Below are 20,340 nucleotides of genomic sequence, written 5' to 3' on the forward strand. Positions count from 1 at the left end.
TTTTGCAAGCTGTTTCAGGCTCCGAAGTGGCCCCTACATACATAGAGTATACACTAAACTCCAAGACAGACATAAATAGTGGCTTAGGTAATGAATGCCAGAGCACTTCAGGTTTTCTGATATGTGTGAATCCTCTATACGGAAAGTGGGACATATTTCTTTCTATGGTTTCCATGATTATTGATGTTTTAAAATGGAATCACATGATCTGATTAGGCCATGTCAGCAAGAGTGCTCATCTATGACTTGGACAGACTGGGTTTCTGAACTTTAGGGTTCCCGGAAAGGTATCAAAGGGCAGGATCCCTGCTGTGTGCCATGGGGACAATATTTGGCCTGTTCCACTGTTCCTTAATGTGCAGTTCTTTGATATTGCAGTAATATCTTTAAGACTGTTTCCAACTTTGCCTTTAGCGAGTTGGTAAACTTCCACAGAGCTTTTGTGCAACCTTCCAAGGATTACAGACCCAGGGGTTGGGGCTGGCCAGGGTCCACACTTTCACCCAAGTAGCAGCGGGAACCAATCCGGTGAGAAAGAACTCCAGGAAAAACACCTCTCCTGTTCATGCCAATGATGGTCTTTCAAACAGACACCCGTCGAACCTAAAAGAATCTTAAAAGCCCCAGGGCTAAGAACCATGTTTCAGTTAGAGTGAACCTTATTAACTATGGACCTCTTGGGACACAAATGGCTGGTCTTGTATAGTTGGAGTGATTTGATCTGAGCAGATAAATTCCTGGCTATGTTCTTGATGCCTCCAGTTGGTAATCCCCAGGGGAGCTGGAGAGCCAGGGCTTGCATGGACATTCTTACAATGAAGCCTTTTGTTGCTCCTGTGCTGGGTTCTGAGAATTCTCATAAATTCCTCTGCAAGATAAGATTTTACTATGCGGTTGCTCACACAGCTAGCACCAGCTGTTGCTGCTTATACTATCTTAATTTCTGTTTTAAGAGTTTTCTTTGTAGTTCTCATTCAGTTGCTGATTGCTGATCCACATGGCGTTGTCAGCAGGTGCCAGTGGTTTCTTCCGAGACAGCACAAACTAGTTATATGAAGCTACCCCTGGGTATAGGCTGACTGAAACGTTTATTTTAGTTAATAAAATGTTTTTGAGAGAATCATTGCAACTTCAAAGCCAGAGCCAAAGAACACACTTTTGCTGAATTATTCCAGGGCTCAAAATGGAAATGTAGAGCAGCAAGGAAAAAAAGTGATTACTGTTCAGCAGTAGCTAGATATTATTGAATTTGAAGAAAAAGGGGACTAGAGTATCTTTTATTAGATCAAATACTGACAGCAGCATTCTGGCATGATGGACGTGCCTTCTGCATGAGATGACTATGACATCTTCTCAAAGTACAGCCCTGGGGGCTAAGTGCCAACCATAATAGATGTGACCTTTCAGTACTGTGGCTACTGGCATGGCTCTGGTGTAATCCTAGATCATCCATTTTTCCATTTGGATGTAGCTGAGACTGACAGGGCAGGTGTTCAGCCCAAAGTAACTGATTTATAGTTAGCTTTCTGTCTCTTTCCTACCATCTCTTCCAAAACAAGCTTAAAAATCTACTTCTTTTCCCTTGCTTCTGTGGAGTACTTGGAGGCAAGAGGAGTGATATTCCTAGTGTGTGTGCTAAGCTGATGTAACTGAGCCCTTAGCAACATTGTTATCATATACTATAAGATTAAACTGTAGCCTTCTCCTACAGAAAGTGAGAACTGCAGTGTATAGACAAGCTGTCTGCAGTTCTATACACCGAAGCATGGCTGGGGGAGTTGCTGTCTTCAGAGCACTGACACTTTTTTTGTGTAAAAAAATACCTAAGGTCGATTTTGTAATTCAGTGATATATTGTCACTGATATTACCAGGTCACCTATCTGCAGAGATGCACCTACGTCACTCAACACAATGTCTAGGTACCGACTGGAGCAAGCTTGTATAGAACTCAGTGACCTTCCCATAGCTTCATGGGATAAAAACGTGGGCCAGATATTAGTGAATATGGAGAGGGAGAGAATCATATTTGTTGTACCACGTGTTGCAAGGAGGAAGAAAATGCTTAAAACCTGTCAGGGGCACACTTCAGATCCAGGCCTGCCTTTAAATCCGGAAACTGGATTTAAGTTAGTTTGAGCACTGAACCCGTACACTTATCCTTGGTCTCAGTTTTGTCTTGGCCCACCCGAGCTTCTGGACCTTAGTCCTGGCTCTTCAGCCTTTGGTTGGCTTATGTCACAGCTTTTTCTGCTGCCGATCTCGGGATTCAAGGTCCTGATCTGCCCGTCTCCTGTTTGCTAGGTCAACCCAGTTCTCGGGCCAGGAAATTCTTAGCCTTTGTGTCCTAGGACTTGTTACCTACCGCAGTTGAGTTCAGGCAGGCTAAATGACCGTTTGGACTAGAGGGTGAGCTTAAGCCTAGGAAGAGAACTGTGCACAGGGATTTGAGCCACAGGGGAGAGAGAACAAGCCAACTTGTGCTAGGAACAATGGGCATGCTGAGCTCTCCAGCGGTCCAAAGCTCAAGGAAAAGACATCCGAACAAAACAGAAGAGAAGGGAAAAGGGCTACATGGACCATTAATCAGAAATTGCGCTTGCGGCAGATGCGGTGGCTTACAGCTTTAATTTTTTAATTAAGCACAATAGATATGTGGTTCTAAATCTAAAGGGCCTAAAATAAAGGGGTACACAGGAAAAAGGAATAAAGTAAAAACATTTTTTTTTCCTGTCTCCTGTCCCATAGAATCAAAACTCTGCCAGTACCATCTCACGTTTTAGAGCTTATTAATACACATGCAGGGGGACGGCTGCATGTACTAAATTGTTCTTTTCTGACGAATGCGAATAATATTGTATCTTTCAGAATTTGACATTTCCCTGTAATATTTTTTTTGTTTGTTTGCTTGGTTTCAGTTTAGAATTTGTCTGTACCGTAAGAGTATGTTTTTCTATAAAATCTCATTTTGTAGATTGTTAAGCCATTTATAGGTTGTTCAGCCATGTAGAGTTTCTCTCGTTGCTGTACACTATGTTGAATTTAATAGCTCAGTATTGAAGTTCACTAGCTCCTAAAAGAAAGGAGAACAGATTCTGGTGTTGCAAATGGCTAGCATTGCTTTGCGCTCTTTTACCAACACTCTCTTCGATTACACGAATCTAAACAGGGAGGAAAGAGTGTCATATGGACTTTTCTTCCTTGGGAAACCATATCTAGGGGGACGTGGTACAGAGAGCTCTTTTCAATGAGAAAGCTGGGCAAGAGCTCATCTTCTGCAGCTCCATCCCCCAGAATATCCCTCTTTTATGGCGAGATCTATTCTAATTTCCAGAAAAGGTGCTAAGATGGAACGTTTGTGGAGACAATCTTCTGTCCTTTGCAATTCTTTAAAAGCACCTACTTCCTGCCACATGCACAGAGTAGAGGAAAGCAAACGGTGATAGAAGCCGGTGCGAGAGGTAGTTTTAAGTCACCGAGAGAAGATCCAGGCTGTCACGTGCAGAGACACTTAGAGAAAACCTACGGGAGACGACAGAGCAGGAAGCCAAGAGTACAGCCGAGGCATCATTGAGTGCCACTCTGAAACTGCTTCTCTAATTAACACGAAGAGCAGACATGCCCGTTCTGAGTGGAAGGCACACGGTGAAGCATGGCACACCGGTCCTCAGATCTGCAGCCACGAACACACTGAAGATACACATGGACACGGATAACACTCCAGGGAAGCTTTCCTCTAACTGAAATAACAGGTAAGTCAATGGAAAAAACCTTGAAAGGCGAATTTGCTGATGACTGACCACATTTTATGTGCCAACTCCTTTACAGAGGTTTAATAAAGAAATTTAAACTTCAAACAAACAAACAAACGAAAAAACCGAAAACCACATGAGGCTGGCTTAGCAGTTAAGAACTCTTAACAGGGGACCCAAATTCACTTTTCTGCACTCCTATCTTGTGGTTCATAACTGCCTGTAACTACTGTTCCAGGGAATCTAATACTCTCTTCCAGCCCCTAAGGAAGATTCGTTCATGTCCACATACACACCCACCCCCAAACCCACATACACACAATTAAAACTAAATAAATCCTTAAAAAATACATAATCTGGGGTGGTGAGTTGTGTCAGGAGTGAAGACACTTGATATTATACTTGAAGGTTCAATTCCTATGGACCCACATGGTAGAAGAGAAACTTGTCCTCTGAGCTTCAGTTTTGTACACACACACACACACACACACACACACACACTAAATAAATGCAATTTTAAAACAAAAGTTTAAAATATATATTTTCAATGTTAAGAAATAGTAAAATATTCATCATTTTCTTACTGTAGCTTGAAACTAAAAATATAATCTGAACCTAGTCATTTTTTTTATCAATGACAAATTGTGATAAATCTCACTTTCTCTGTTTTGAAGAATCAAGACTGCCTGCATGTAGTGGTTTCTCGGCTCTCTGTGGCACATGGTGTTTCTAACATTTGCCATAATTCCCATGACAACAAATGGACTGACTACAGTGACCATCACTTCTCGGGTTGGAAATGGCATATGTGACATTATACTTTAGGACTGAAGAGATGAGATTTGATTCCACAAAAAGGGACAAGGACCACATGTGTTTTCATCACAATTGGAAACTTTAAGATTTAAATCACATTGAACTTTACTATACTACACTAGTAAGAGTAACTATGCAACTCTTCCAGAGGTAGGCCGCAGGATGTGTGGCCCTAAGGAGAAGCTCCCCCAACACTCTAGTTGTGCAACTAGAAATAAATCTTTTTGCCTGACTGGATCTTGATTTCTTTACTTGGGAGAATTAGTAATGGTGTGTAAAGGGCCCGGTGAGCATTCCTTTGAATGCTGACCAACTAGGTTTCTGGGGATATTCAAGAACTGTGTAGACTCAGCCCTGTTTTTATGGCTACTCCACTTTATTGTGCACTTAAATGAGAAAACAAGAGCAGTTTGCTAACACAATGGCAACTGCTCAGAAAGGAGTAACAGTGCTGAACGAGACCAACTGTAAGGGTAGAACACACGGGCAATTCGTAGACAAGAACCTGGAAGAAGGCAGAGCTGACCGCAGTGGCCTGGCAAAGGACATGTTTCTCCTGCCTGTAAAGTCTCCTTCCCTATAACATCATATGGCTGACTCATTTTTGTCATTCAGGTGTTAGGTCTAGTGACAGTCCTTCAAGAAAATGTATTGACCTCTCTATTTCTCCTTTTTTTGGTCAGTTATTTCTTATCCATTACCTCAATTTGTTCCTCCAGTCATCTTGTGATCGTGAAAATAATCTTGCTTTGTTTGCAACTTGCTTTTTATGTGCTTTTTTTCCTTTGGAAAAGATTAGCTAAAGTTTTATCTATTTTTATTCACTTATTTAGCTGGAAAATACACACAAAGAGCCATAGAGAGAAGAGAGCTTGGAGCACTAACACCATGAGGTGTTGTCTTGTAGAGAGCCCCTAGAATCCTGTTTTCTGGGATCTTATATGCTGACTACTTCTAATGTTGGTGCTGGGGTTAGCTAACGGGACATTAGCAAACTGTGCAAGTACAGGCTTGGCAAGCACTTGCTTAGAGCAAAGTTGAGTCATGTGAGGAAACCTGGTCTGGTTCCTTCTTTTCTCAGGAATGAAATATGCCTGGAAGATCAGGGACCAAGCATTTTAGTTGTGTAAGTGGAACTTAGAACTCTCCTTTCCCTCTAGTCCTTCGAACTAAATTTAGCTACAAGACTAAATTTAACTAGACTAAGTCCAATTAAAAACAATGGCGTGATCCCCTCACCCACAGAACTATGGTCAATAAAACATAAGACTTGAGACAATAAGGATTCAGGCGATGTAGTATTTGCAGAAGAGCTGGAAAAGGGGTAAGGAAGAGAAAAGGGGGGAAGTAATAAGATAAGTTCAAAGAAGTCAATAGGAGCCTTGCCCATGCAAAGTCATGGGAAGTTATTAACAGGTTTAAATGGAAAATCATTAAGATCAAAGAAGCCAGTTAGGAGGCCATTTCTGTCATCTCCTGCCACGGAACCAATGCAATATGGGAAAAGATCCCAGCATCATGTGCCTCGAGGAGGACCTTTTGGACTTCACAGAATCTCTTATTCCTTTTCTAGAAAAGTTCTCTCAGGACTCCCAAGCCCCCATTAGAATTTTTAATGGCTTCTGAGGCTTGAATCCATGCTTGTACATACTAGGCAAGTTATTTACCACTGTGATATATCCACAGCAATTGAACATTCATTTAGGAAGCTGATAAGATCATATGCTTGGAAAATCCTAAGGACAGGCATCCATCTCACTATGAGAAGAGACTGACTTGTCACCTAGGGCCCCAAATATAAACTCTGAATTTCATTTCAGTTAAACAATTCGTATCATCCTTGTCCTTTCCAGATCAGGAAAACGAAGTCAAGATGATCCATGGAACTGTGTTCAGGGTTCACAAAGGAAAAAGTGGTAAATGTATTCAGGCTGCCTAATCAGGGAATAGGGTATGACCGATATAAGAGACTGGACAGCTCTAGATTGAAATAGTCAGAGTGCTGATGATACAGAACAGACGTGATGTGAAAAACCATAGTAGAGTTTTTAAAAAAAGCACCTGCAAGGAAAGAAGTGGCTATTCCTGGAAAGTGCCACTCACCTTAGTGACTTCCCCTGTGCTGTATCCTACTCCAAGAAATGTGACCTTCTGTGACAATCATGACCAAATATACCTTTGAAAAATGATATCTCTGTAGTGTATTTTCCATATATACTGTTTCTCAAACATACTTTACAGGAAAGAATCTTTAAAAATTATTTTTATTGTACTTTATGGACTAAAATGAGAAGTTTTTAAATATCAACCAGTGGTAGAATGGAGAAATGTGTTGCAGCATTGTTGTATTATAGAGTATAATCAGAATCATGTGCATCAACATAGAAAAATCCACAAAATGTAATTAAGCGAAGAAAGTTGTATTGGAGAAATGCATATTTTTACATTTCAAAACTGCTAGAAATAAACAACATATAGGTTCTTATTATACAGCGATCACATAAACAATGCAGTTGAAGAAAGTAACAGCCAAGCACAGGCAACACTGACTGATACATATGAAAAATGGAAAGAAAATGGGAGGTTCTCACAGGTTCTACCTTGGCTGAGAATGACACATTCTGGCTATGGTAGTTATCTGTGACAACTGAGAGAAAGGCCACTTCATATCCAGAGGGAACACAGCTACAGTGGTTTCTGAGCATCTGGACATGAAAAGATTTCCAGAGCCATCTGGGTGAAGTTCTGTCAGGCAGGGTGTGAGGAGAATCTGGTCCGCAGACTAATTCTATGAGTTAGTGACTTCATTTGGTGGACAAGGCCTAGAGAAATTCAAGTAACATTTAAAAATAAAACAGCCTAACATAAATAAACATGAGATTCTATGAGATGTCAGTGATCATAGCAGGAGCTTTCCTATTTTACCTAGTGGAGAAGATTTGTAAAAAAAGAGGGTGCTGAGCCTCAGTTTAAAAGAGGGGTTGTCATGGAACTAGAAGAGAAGCCAGAAGGGAAGCTGGAGAAAGAGCCTAGCTTTATTACAGTTATCTTATTTTTGTTATGTACATAAGAACCTGATAGAAGCAGATACAATGAGATACCACACACGGTGGCAGCCTGGTGCACTGTGAACTCCTACCAGAGGCACATAGCCTGTCTCTCACTTGAACTCCATGGGATATTTTGGGACATACATATATTTTGAAAACAGCCCTATCTGGCTCAAACCTGTTTGCTGATGTTGTACATGATATACTAATGAGTAGACTACATTCCTTGGAGGAACATGGAGAATGAGTATTAATGGTCCACGCAGATTGTGTTTTCTGATTGTGACATTTGGTGGAAAGAAATAAAATAAACAAAAAAGCTCACGAGGGTAAGGGAAGAGCCCCTTGGGTCCTAATAAATCCTTGTTGGTCTTTCACAGTTTTCTAAATCCTTCCAGAAAGATAAAAGATATGAGATTTTTATCCCTTTACTTCCTTTAGCCCTACTCGACATAGACTCACTAACTCTACTTAACAAAAAAAATCAAGGTCAGAGAGACCTTATTTATAAGATGATAAAATAATAAAAATAGATTAATATGAAATTAATACTACTGACCTTTATCAATCTACAAGGTAATTGAAAATTCCGGTCATTCAACGTTAAAACTAAAAGGAGTGAAAGCAGAAGACAGGCAAGTTGGTATGCTCAAGTGTAAAATGCAAGTCTTGGCTTCCGTCCCACTCCATTGCCTTTTCATTTTGTCTTTGTAAATGGCATGCATACCTTTCCTGTTTCTTGAAAAAAAAAAAAAACAACTTATAATCTTTCACAAAACCTCTATATTTAAAAGCCAGTAAGTTTAGAAGTTTAAATCCATCTCCTTTTCATTACCTACTCTCACTACCATGTTCCTTCTATAGATATAACAGACTGAAGGAAGGAGTTCAAGGCCACTGCATCCTCTCTTCTGCAAACCAGGCTGCAAGGGCTGCTTCTTCAGCTATCATGACCCTTAAACTTGCCTGGGTAATACAGTGACCACTCCCTGGGAAGGAAATCGAAAGCTGTGTGGGCAAAAGTTCATGGCATACCATAGAGCAGCCGGGGAGTGAGTGAGTCCTATAATTTCAGTGGCATTAAAAGAACACAAAATCCTTCTCTTGACATTTCTGGAAATCACAGGTCTGAAATGCGCCTTAGCAGGCTCAGTACCATATGTTGGCAAGCTGTATTCTTTCTAAAGGACAGGAACGTTTTTTTCCAGCTTCTAGAAGCTGCCTGTATGTCTCAGCTCCAAATCAACAACATTGGATCTTTTCTCCCTCTGCTCCTTATCTTCTTGGAAAGTCTCTTCTTACCCTGGGGTCCTTCATCTATCCACACTATAAAGTCCTCTTTCCAGTACAAGGATACATGTGCAAAGGTTCTACAAACTCCACCGGCTCCACGGACATCTTTGGGGGCTACGAAGGAGTAGAGGACACTTGTTCAAGAACTTGTAAGACTGTGGTAGAGTTTGGGGATAGGAATAGATATGGTATCCTAAAGAAAATAGGCCAATGAGGGGACAAGAGTTGAAGACGTTTGCATGGTATATTTAGGCTGTGATATTCAAAGGGATTAGCTAAATTTTGAGTTGAAAAAGATGCAGATATTTTACTGTAAAAACGTGGTGATAAGGCCAAGAGCTTGATTCAGCGACATTATGTCCTTTGCATGTGTAGGGCCCTGGGTTCAACCCTGGCAGTCAAGCACTTGAATGACCACATAATTAAATGAAATGTGCATGTCATCATGGGAGGGGAACAGGAAGAATATGTGATAACTCACATAAAACAATGAACTAACACTTTCACAGCTACCATAAATACTATTTTTCTGATCTTTGCCAACTGATTGGACTTGGTGTAACATGTCTGTACATTATTCTATCAGATAGTCTTGTCAACTAATATGCCATAATATTTGAGGAAAATATCAGTGTTAATGACAGAGTCAGTTACACGGGAAATAACAAGGACAAACCGAAAATGTTCGTTTTGCCAAGATGATCATCAATAAAACCATTTGTGCGGACTATCAGCCTTAATCCCCCCCATGATACAATATCCCAGAGGTGAGTCAGTTTGATTTTCAGACTAGATTTATTTTATAGGAGCTATTAAGACTTCAGAGTTTTGCTTAGTCACCATGCTATTTTGTGGCAAATCCATTACTACAGTTTAAGGAGAGAAGAAAGGGAACGCCCGCCCCCCCCCCACCCACACACACAATAGACTTGTTTCAGGCAGGCCAGAGATTCACTAATAATGAGAAAACTCCAGTTTTAAAACTTAATTTCACCGTAAACACTCTTTCATTCTAAGCTCTGGGACATCACGAGTCAGAGAACAGCAGAGTAAATAATGCAGAGTAAATAACGCAGCTCATGAGCAATGCCAGTCACTGTAAAAAAAAAAAAATACAGAATCACATCCAAGTGACATCTGTAAAAGTTGCTTTAACATCTACTCAACTCTTTTGGGTGTAACGATCAGCGTGATGGGAGTGATTTGTCTATACTCAACCCTCCTGTCTCCAATGGGAAATGTAGTGTTTTCCTTCTGCCTTCGATGTCTCTATGAACAGGACTGCTAGGTAGAGAGCTAGGTCCAGATCTACAGTTTTGGAATTCCCTCTGTCTTCCTTCTCTTTATTAGACTCCCAAGTATGAAGACTGCCAATTTATCTTTGCCTTCTGGTTCTCCTTCTCTCCATCTCTTTCTTTTCCCTTGTTGATATTGGCACTTAGTGCTGACATAAATACAACCTAACTGGCCACGTTACCCAGTCTTTGACATTGGCACTTACTGATGTACACTCACAACCTAACTGGCCATGTTACCCTAGCCTTTGTTCTTTGTGATCTAGCCCAAGTCCTATTGAGAATACTCATCCTGAAACCCAATTCTAATTACCCCATTAGCAGTCCAGGAACCTTCTTCAGCTTCTCACAGCTTTGCAAAAATGGTGACCAGTAGTCCTGGCAAGCACCTCAAATGTACTCTTCTAGAATGCATTGGAAGTTCCCGTCTGTGCTTGATTTTTTTCAGTAAAACAGGACTTCTCGTCATCTCTAAATCTAGTCTGCATGTTCTCTATACCTTCAGATGTTGATATTCATTTTAATTCACTAAATCTAGGAAAACCTGAGAACCTCTTCCATGGCAATACAGGAGTGCCCTATTATCTATGTAATAATTACAAGACCCCCACGTGGGTGTCTGAAAACACACTGACAGCATCAAAATCTATACATACTGTTTCCTTTCCATATGAGCATTTATGGTAAGACTTCTACTTTATGCACCAGGCATGAAGTTAGCAAAAGTAAAATGCCAAGTTGTCACAGCATTGTGTGAATCTCTATTGCCCTGTCCTTATTAGTTTTCCTCCTTGAGGCAATGTGTGTGATGCTATATTGATCTGATGTGCTGATCTGTAAGCTTAGGTCACTATGTGGGAGTCACTTAAGGACAAGCTATGCAATTCCAAGTAGTCAATTTGATACCAAGACGCCTACTAAGTGACTAACTGATTGGCTCTATGTACAGCATGGACACACAGAGTACAGGCTGGGTCTCCTTCCAGAGATAATGAAGTAGGAATGAGCAAGAGATTCTTTTTGTTTTTGTTTTTTTGTTTTTTTTTTTGTTTTTATTTTATTTACAGCACTGAGGATAATGTGCAATTTAAAACTTACAAGTGATTCATGTCTGGAAATTTCCATTTAATATTTTGGGACTGCAATTGGCTACGGGTAATTGAAACTGAGTTCTAAGAGGGAAACTGCTCATGAGGGAGTTATACACTATTACTTAATGAAGGCATTCATCAAATTTATGCTGTCCCAAATTGAAAGATAACTTTGCCTTGCCATTTAATTTGATTCTCATCGTTCTGACACTTTTCACATTGAAGCCATCACTATTCTCAATTATGTGCTTCTCTCTCCTCCACACGGCAAGCCTTTGCAAAGGAGAGATGAAATCTTACCACTCTTAAGTATCTTGCATAATTCTTCATTTATACTCTGTGTTTGCATGAGTGAATGATTTGATTTTGTTCATTTATTTCATGACAGATTAGTGAAAATATGAACATACCATTGAGCCTGCTCAAGAATAAGATTCACCTGCATCTAGAAGAGTGGATTATCCAGGTGAATAAGATGGTACTTGGATACAATGAACCAAGAGAAATCTCATCGCTAGAAACCAGCATCTTAGTATACCACTTTCAAGAAAGAGACTATCTCATGACCTGAGATCCAGTCTAATCTTAGTACTAGAAAACTGAAACCTCCTCACTAGTGAATAAATAAGTTTTAATGTTTAATAGATGGCAAACTGTCACAGAGCTGAGGGTATCAAATTATCCCAAGTATGAGTCACATTCCCAAGTGCCAGCAAAAGGGGCATGTGGAGAGAGGTGCTGTTGTTGGAGCTAGGGCTTGGCCTCCAGTCGTGGGGTGAGTGGCAACAGCTGCTCATGTCTTTGAAGGCAGCCCTTGCTCTCCCTTGTCAGACAAGAGATGGATGTGTCAAGCTCCGCCAGCTAAAAGCCCTCAGATGATTTGGGGAGGTTGGTAGTAAGCTGGATAGGGCATCAGGAGAACACCCCACCCTTCTGTGTAGATGCTGATGAATGGTATAGAGCAGGGTGATGAGAAAGGTCAGCGTGGATCTATACATGAACTGAAAAAAAAAATCTTAGATCAAAATTACAACATCGAATTGAGAGACATTATTTCTTCTTTTATGATAAAACATGGAGGCCTTAGTATCAGGTAACATTTGAGAGTGCTTCGTATCAGAGCGTTAAGAGCAAATATAGGCACATGAATCAAGAAGGAGTTAGTTTGGGCTCACATAAGAGGTGATGAGAGGTGAGATTACATAATGCTGAAACTTTGCCTGACCTGATAAACCACTGTGACTTAAGAAAGAGAACCCTGTCTGGCTAGGCCTAGCCTCCTTAATACGGGAAAAGGAATTTCTCACATTGTAGGCTGGGGAAGTCAAATATGGTCTTCCTGCAGCATTCTGCACTTGACTTTACACAGGGCTTTCGCTGCCAACGCAGATGACTTTGTGTACTTTGTGTTTTATTATATATAAATTGGTAGAAGGTTGATCTAGTTCTAATATTATTTTAAAGTCATCACTTAACTTTCAGTATCCCCTTTTGTTTTAGTTTGTTTCTAAGCATATGGTAAAGAACTGAGACTATACAGTTGAATATTAACTAAGACATTAGGAAAGATGGCAGTGTGGTTGGGCTCCCATGAACCTTCTTCTAGTCAGTGTTCAACTTGAAGGATTCAGACAATAGAATAAGATCAATGAACTTCCACAATACAGTTTTGAAACCAAGGCATGCACCTTATTGCTTTAGACTCAGACAAAAGGCAGGGGCTCCTAAATGAGTGGAAGGCTGGTCTGCTAGCTAGAGAGAAACTCAAAGTCCCAGATCTCAGAGTGGGTCCAAACATGTAAACCAAGGCTATCCTTCAGCCCTAGGAAAATCCATATCTCAGTTTCTACTGAAAATACTAGCAGCCCTTGAGAGAAACTGCAACCATAGCTGAGGTGAAGTTTCTCCACACTGTTGAGATCTGGAAACACTTCCTACACCATTCCTTGCCAGCAACATCAGGACATCAGTTTCTGCACACAGAGTCAGGGAAGCTTTTGACTCTTAGGTAAAATTTTCAATGACAACTAGAGGAAAAGTAGTGGTCTGAGTGACCAGTGGTCCAAGAAATGCAAACTGAAACTATGGAAGATGCCAGAGATGGGAAAAATTGAAAACTGATATTATTCTGTGTGGAAAATAAAGCACAAAAACAATTACTTTGCAGAATGTATCTGAATTATAAATGCATGTAGAATAGGACCCCCCCCAGACCTCCTTTTTTAGGAGCTCACTTAAAGCTTTTTTAAGAATGGAGATAAATATGTTATAATTATAACTGAAGAGCAGGCATTCAATAATCTAATGGTATGGATGAAATAATGTAACTGTGCTTCTGACATTTGAGATGCGAAAGGATGGTTTCTGAGTAATAACAGACAATGGTCCTGAATTTGTGTATGAAGCTTATCTTCACATACAAGCTTGAGCACTCAGTGAAAAGGCAGTCCATAGGTAGACACAGTCAGGTACCATAACCTTGAAAAGCCCATTATTAGAAGGGAGGAAAGACTACCAAATTTTACTTGTTTTACATCTGAGTTGTATAAGGGTTACAATTAACATATATTTGAAATATTTATATTTTTTCTCAAAATTCATATTTAAAAACATGAGAAAAATAGTTTTTACCTGAAAGTTTTTGAATCCTACTAACCAGACAAACACATGGAGAAGAAATTTTATTTTATTCTTTCTACATGATGATGATACCCTTGGAAGATAAAAAAAAAAAAATAGTATTTGTTTGGATAAACATCTGAGGTTTGGAGAAACCAAAGGATTAGTCTTACTGAACTATATGGCATAAGGAACTAAGACATTCAAGCCAAGTGATTGGAGAATGAGACCTCAGGGTAATCTCTGAGACATGACACTCTTTACCATGTGCCATTAAGCCACAAGCTCTGGGACATCAGTGTGAATAAGAACCACCTGGAGTGCTGTGAAAAGCTCCACTTCGCTGTCACCTTTCTGGACTTGGTGAATAGGTCTGGGGTGAAAGCTGGGAATATGTACTTGTACCTAGGATCCCAGTAACGTTGGCGATGCTGGCCTAAGATACTAGAACCATTGCTTTAAAATATTTGATCCCCTTTGTCAGAACTATCTAAGATTTCCAGAAGCAAGCCTCAATGACACACAGGTCTCTATTGCTGTATGGTCCCAGAGCTAAGTGTTTGAAACACGAGGCTCCAGATTTCTCAGTGTCATGGACCTATCCACAGGCTATCTCGCTTGAAAACCAAATCAGACCTTTGTGGACCAGGACCCTTCCCCTCGAGTAAGCTTCAGAGAAATGGAAGGTTAGAAAAGTTTTTCTTTTACTTTGGGTTTGATGCTGTTGCTTGATGACATCTCCCGAGACCTAGGAATATTTCCTCTTCCATGGACTCACATCCTAGTCATTGAGCTCTTCCCATCCCATTATATTGTACACCATAATTACATGGCCATTGTAGATATACTTTCAAAGTATATGTTTACTTTGTGAACATGATTACTTTAGGAAAAGCAGAGGTCAGAATTACAGTTGGTTGGCAGATCTGAGAAAAAAATCACTCCTGGCTCATATTAGATTTCATCTTGCTTGCTATGCTCTCTTCTCCAAATTCACCATTTTTAATGCTGTCCCTTGGCTATTTTCAGAGTATCCAGCTTACCTGGCATCTTCCTGACTCCTCACCCCCAAAACTAAACCTCCCTGAATTTGAATCTTTAACCATCTTTATACAAATTCACAGCAACTTCTCAAAGGAAACAACTTAAAAAGATAATTTCTTCTGATTTAATCTGTTTTATATGGAGATTTTCAACTCAAAATCCCTTTATGTAAGGGAAGATATTTCCAGCAGTGGACTGTCAGACTCGGCTACAGTCCAAGGCAGATAGTCTTGGAGTAGTTTGTTGCCCAGCATCTCTCACTGTAGTACATCAACTTAAGATGCTGTGAGAGTCGTGCTTGTGAGGATGTGAGCAATGTTCTCCTTTGAAAGACTCCATGCAATCCTTTCCTAAGAGGGAGTAAATGTGGCCCTGCACAATAAAATACTTGTCTTTATGTTGTTGCCCCAACAGTTGGACTCATGCTAGCCTATTTCATACAGACTAGAAGTAACATTTAATTATGGTTAAGAAGCCCTTTGGTTCTAGCTCTGTAAGTAGAGAACAGGGTTAAAGTTCAACAAACAGCCAAATGAAACTTGGCTAAGTTAGGTTCTGGGGCTTTGTGGCTAGATCAGGGGTAGAACTCTATCCGACCCAGTTCTGATAGAGAAATAATAGGGTACCACCCTTTTGTATCAGGCCTAGAAGTCTAGCAGCCTGGTTGACTAGACTTTTATATAACTAGCTATCTTACAGTCTATAATTTATAAATCAATCAGGTTTTCTATTTCTAATATATTTCTTATGGAAATATAAATATGTTCATTTATACTGATTCCCTTGCCTTGGAAAAATCCAAGACCATCATAGCTTTGGCAATAGGAATCATAGAAATTAGTTTTCCTCAGGCTGCATTAGATATCTGGGGATAAAAATGGTAGTGACCATGACCATCAGGGGACAATAATTCAAGGGAAGTCACATCAAGTCTCTAGACTCAAAAATGTCTTTAGCAGGACTAAAACAATTTTCTGGGCAGTGCTCTAGTTTAAATTTTTTTAAACAAGGGTATCTGGAGCCCCTGCAGTCATCTCTGAGGGGGGGGGGACTGCTGCAGGCAGAAAACAAAGCATTCTGCCTCACTTCTAGAAGCACAGGACTCAGTAAAAACTGCCCAGTTTATCCCTCTGGCTTGACCTAGCTAGGAGAAGAGAAAATTTTTCTTTATATAGACTAGATAGAAAGTAACCTCAACTTTCTGAAAACAACAATTACTGTCCAAATTCATGACAATTAGGCTGGTGGGCTCAGTGGGTAAAAGTAGTTGTCACCAAATTCTTGACAACCTGGGTTTTATTTCTGGAGCCCACATGGTGGAAGGAGAGAGACAACTCTTACAAGCTATCTTCTGACAGATACTTTTATTCCAGGCATAAACACAACCCCTACCACATACAAAAATAAACAAATTCATGTAATAAAATATTTAAAAATGTATGACACTATTATTACTATGTAAGTATGTAGTCACTCATGAGTTGCTTTCTTTCTTTTCTTTGTCAATACTTGTTTTTTATTTATTTCTCATAAAGCATTTTATCTTGATATATTAATTATTTTTTATGATTTATAATCATATAAAAACACAAAAGTATAGATGACATATAAAATGTTGTTTCTGTCTGTTTAGGAACTTGTCACAATTTCCTTTCATAGAGGACTTCATAAGTGATTTTTCTCCATTTCTATCATGTTTAACATTCCAAATAAATTTTAAAAACTGGTTGAATGCATGTTACTTTTAGTTTCAGAAGATATCATGTATATTTAAGAGGTATTTAACTATTATACATTATTTTGATGACTTAAAAAATGTCAATACTAGGTTTTATATTTTAAAATAAATTTTATTATTTTAATAGAAAAAATCATTAAAAATAAACAAAATCAAAGGTACATAGCTATTATGTTTATGTTTTCATAGTAATCTAGCTACTCTGGAACTTTTAATTTGGGTAACAATTCAATCATCTTTGCATGTCTGGATCTAGACCCAACTAGAATGAATGCACTTCCTAGACAATGAGGGATTTCATGACACATGGACAACTAGCATCCCAAGTGTTTAAATTCTAGGGCAGTGTTCAGAAAGGTTCCACCCAATACAAACAGTTTTCTAGAGCCTTTTCCATAGTGGTACTCTAATTTATAACTTTATGAGAAGAATAAAGTCATTTTCTGAGCCCACATGAAGCTGCTTCATGGAATGAGAACAGTAAAGGTTTTATCACATTGATAAGGATTTCATTGCATTTAGTGGATTATGGAGCAAAAAGACTCTGATGGGGACCTGCAGTTGCTTTCAGTGAGGGATGCCCCAGGGATTACTATGGTCACAAGAATGTACCCCAGGTTTTATAGAGTTTTTTTTTATATACCACAGCAGTCATAAAATACTGACTGGGTGTTCAGCCATGAGATGTTGTAGATAAAATTATGCAAGAGAGAGTTATAAAAACAGGTAAGAGTGAAAAGCATATTTGTCTAAGTGTGGTTTGACAGCATTACATGTATTCTTTCAGAAGACCTACTAGAGAATACTGGAGACACCCTTCTTCTTGTTTTGTAAGATCATGGGGTCTGAATTTGACTGATTATTTTTTTACCCCAGTAAAATTTCATCCCCCCACTTGAATCCATTGAGTACACAAAAGTATTTTGGGTGGTAATCTCTAAAAATACACCTGCCAACTATTAGATTGGTATTATAAGATCACAAACTAAAGCCTCCTAGAAAATAGCAGGCATTGTCTATGATGTGAAAGAACAGGAAACCCTGTTCACTCTGTCAGGGATATAAAATGGCTCAGCCATGGTGTAAATTGGAAGGCAATTCCTCACAACATTTTAACCAAGATTATCACTTTGCAGTTACCATTCTACTTTTTGAAATGTACATAAAATAATGTTGTGCCTAGACTTGAAGAGATATTAACGTATACACATCCACAGCAGTGGAGCAGTTCAGTGATCTGCTTGCCAGATACATGGGCAAGGGTATCTACACAGAAGGCCTTTGAGAGGAGGAAACGAACCTCAGCCCATGCTTAGCCAAATAAGCCAGATCCCAACGCACCAACACTGACACCGGCCACATGAGAACCTAAAATAATCACATTCACAGAGAGAGGCAGCAGAGAGTTGTCCCTGGAGTCTGGAGAAACAAAGAGCTGGGCGTTGTTTAGTGGGTAGGTTTCTGGATGGCAAAGTGAGGGTTCCGTGGAACAATGGTGGCAGGTATCCCACAGTAACATCACTGTACATCAGGACACAGACATGTATGCCTAGCTAGATGTGTTTCACTTAGCAAATTACATTTTCTCATAAAAGTATTAAAATCAAAAATAAAAATTAGACTTTGTGCACCATAGCTAGATCCCATTAAAGCTTAGATAAATAATATTCTCAACTCAGCTTCGTCCATTACTATCCCAACAATCCCTGTAGCCCCTGGAACTCCATCTGACATAGGAAATACAGTTGTTTGTAGATAAACTAGAATGATAATGACATTGACTATATGAGGGGATATGTTTCAAATTTTATGTAAGCATATACCAGTATTAATAGATCTGTGGGCCCCTGTAGGACTATGGAAGTAGATGAACTCAAGAGTACTTGAGCTTAAACCCTTTATTTCAGAATAACTGCTCTCTGCTGAAGTTTATTTGCCTTTAATACTCTAGTGTTCAATCTTAGCTAGCCATGAGGCATTGAAGTAAGGCAAGGAGAATCAGTATCTAGACAGAAAGGAACAGAGCCAGCTCTGCTGAGGAGGCTGCAGAGCACATAAAGGGCTCCTCTAGCTCATGCTGGCCTTCATTGCAATGCATGATCTTATTTTATGTTTTTATTAGCACATTCAGAAAATTAGCACCATCTCCTCTGACTCCCAACACAGGCAATTTTGTGTCCGGCCCACATGCCTATACTGACTAGTGATGATATAATTTTTTCTTCCTTCCTTCTTCCCTTCTTTCCTTCCTCCCTTTCTCCTTCTTTCCTCTTCCCTTTGTTTCCTCTTCATTTTGTCCTTTTCCTTCCTAACGTGTTCCTTTTGAAGAGAATAATGTTTGCAACAAATGTTCTAAACAAATAGGAAAAATTAAAATAAACATCGGCAAGAGGGGACTGAAAACAAAATAGGATGCTAGAGAGATGGCTTAGTAGCTAAGGGCACTTGCTTCGGTAGAGGACCCAGGTTTGATTACCAGCATGAACAAGTTGGCACATAACTGTCTATACTTCAGTTCCTGGTGAACACAAACATTCAGGCATATATACATACCTTTAGGCAAATCCTCACATATATAAAACAAATACATCTAACAGAAAAGATCAAAGCATTTTCATGGAAATCTCATGTGCTCTAAATGAGCTCTGTGTTCTGACTGAGAGAGAAGAAAGAATGTTCAGGCAAGATGGAGGACATAAGACTGATTCTAAGACCCCACAGAGACTGTGCAGAGATACTGTGTGCACTTACCAACACAATCTTCAAAACAGGATGGTAGGAGGAGGTTAGTTGCCATGCAATGAACTTGAACTTGATGTATATTTACCTAATGCTGTAAAACAAAGCATTCAATGGATAGTGCTTGTTATGCAGGAAACAGTCAATAAAATACTAATATGATTGCTATTATACCAGATTGAAGGATATAAAAAGCTTATAGGGTCCAATAATAAAAAAGAAATGTTAAATTTAAAGAACATTATTGTAAATACTTTTCATTGATCAGAGTTTGACTGAAAATTGGGTAAAGGTCTACCAGATATGGAAAGTCCTCATTTGAGGATTGTGTCACATGTCATCCTTTGTCTCCCCGGACATTCTGACATCTATTGTCTCAACTAGGTCTCTGATCCTCTCTAACATGTTTTATTGACACTTCACCCTTGGCTATCATTCTCAGTACAATAACCTCACAGTTTGTGTTTATGTTAAGTTCAAAAATATAATGTTTATAGTCATTGAAGTAAGCCATCAAGATTTCTAAAAGGGCTGGAAATGCACAACAGAATCCAAAATGTTATGGATTTCAGATGACTGAGAGCAAGTGAGGTGGTTGAGCAGGTTAAGGCACTTGCGACCAATCCTGATGACCTGAGTTTGATCCATGGGAGAGCCTTCATGGTAGAACACACGTAAGTTGTCTCTGACTTCCCTGTGTGTGCCATGACATACTCCACTTCTCATATAAACATTGCACAAAGAAGACTACTTAAAAAAACTCGGTTGTATTAACCATACAGTTTTAATTTTTAAAGAATAATATGTTTTCTTGTTTCTACATAGTGTTAGAAGGAATGAGCGATCAGGATAATGAATATGTTGGTTTGTTTTCTTTTGACTCTTTAAGACAAGTCCTCATTTTA

General features: G+C 39.4%; 1 protein-coding gene and 1 long non-coding RNA gene across 2 annotated transcripts in view; one reads left to right on the top strand and one right to left on the bottom strand.

The window, feature by feature from the left end:
• LOC116094957 overlaps positions 1-20,340 on the top strand; it is a 60,986-nt gene that overhangs the window by 25,459 nt on the left and 15,187 nt on the right. The window lies entirely within an intron of this gene.
• The window catches only part of Ca1 (carbonic anhydrase 1), a 37,348-nt gene that overhangs the window by 16,407 nt on the left and 601 nt on the right, over positions 1-20,340 (bottom strand). Inside the window, exon 2 of the mRNA XM_031376366.1 lies at positions 19,448-19,529. The gene's annotated coding sequence lies outside the window, so the exon portion shown is untranslated. The remainder of the gene's footprint in view (positions 1-19,447; positions 19,530-20,340) is intronic.

Source organism: Mastomys coucha, unplaced genomic scaffold (assembly GCF_008632895.1).
Source record: "Mastomys coucha isolate ucsf_1 unplaced genomic scaffold, UCSF_Mcou_1 pScaffold17, whole genome shotgun sequence".
Classification (NCBI taxonomy): Eukaryota; Metazoa; Chordata; class Mammalia; order Rodentia; family Muridae; genus Mastomys; species Mastomys coucha.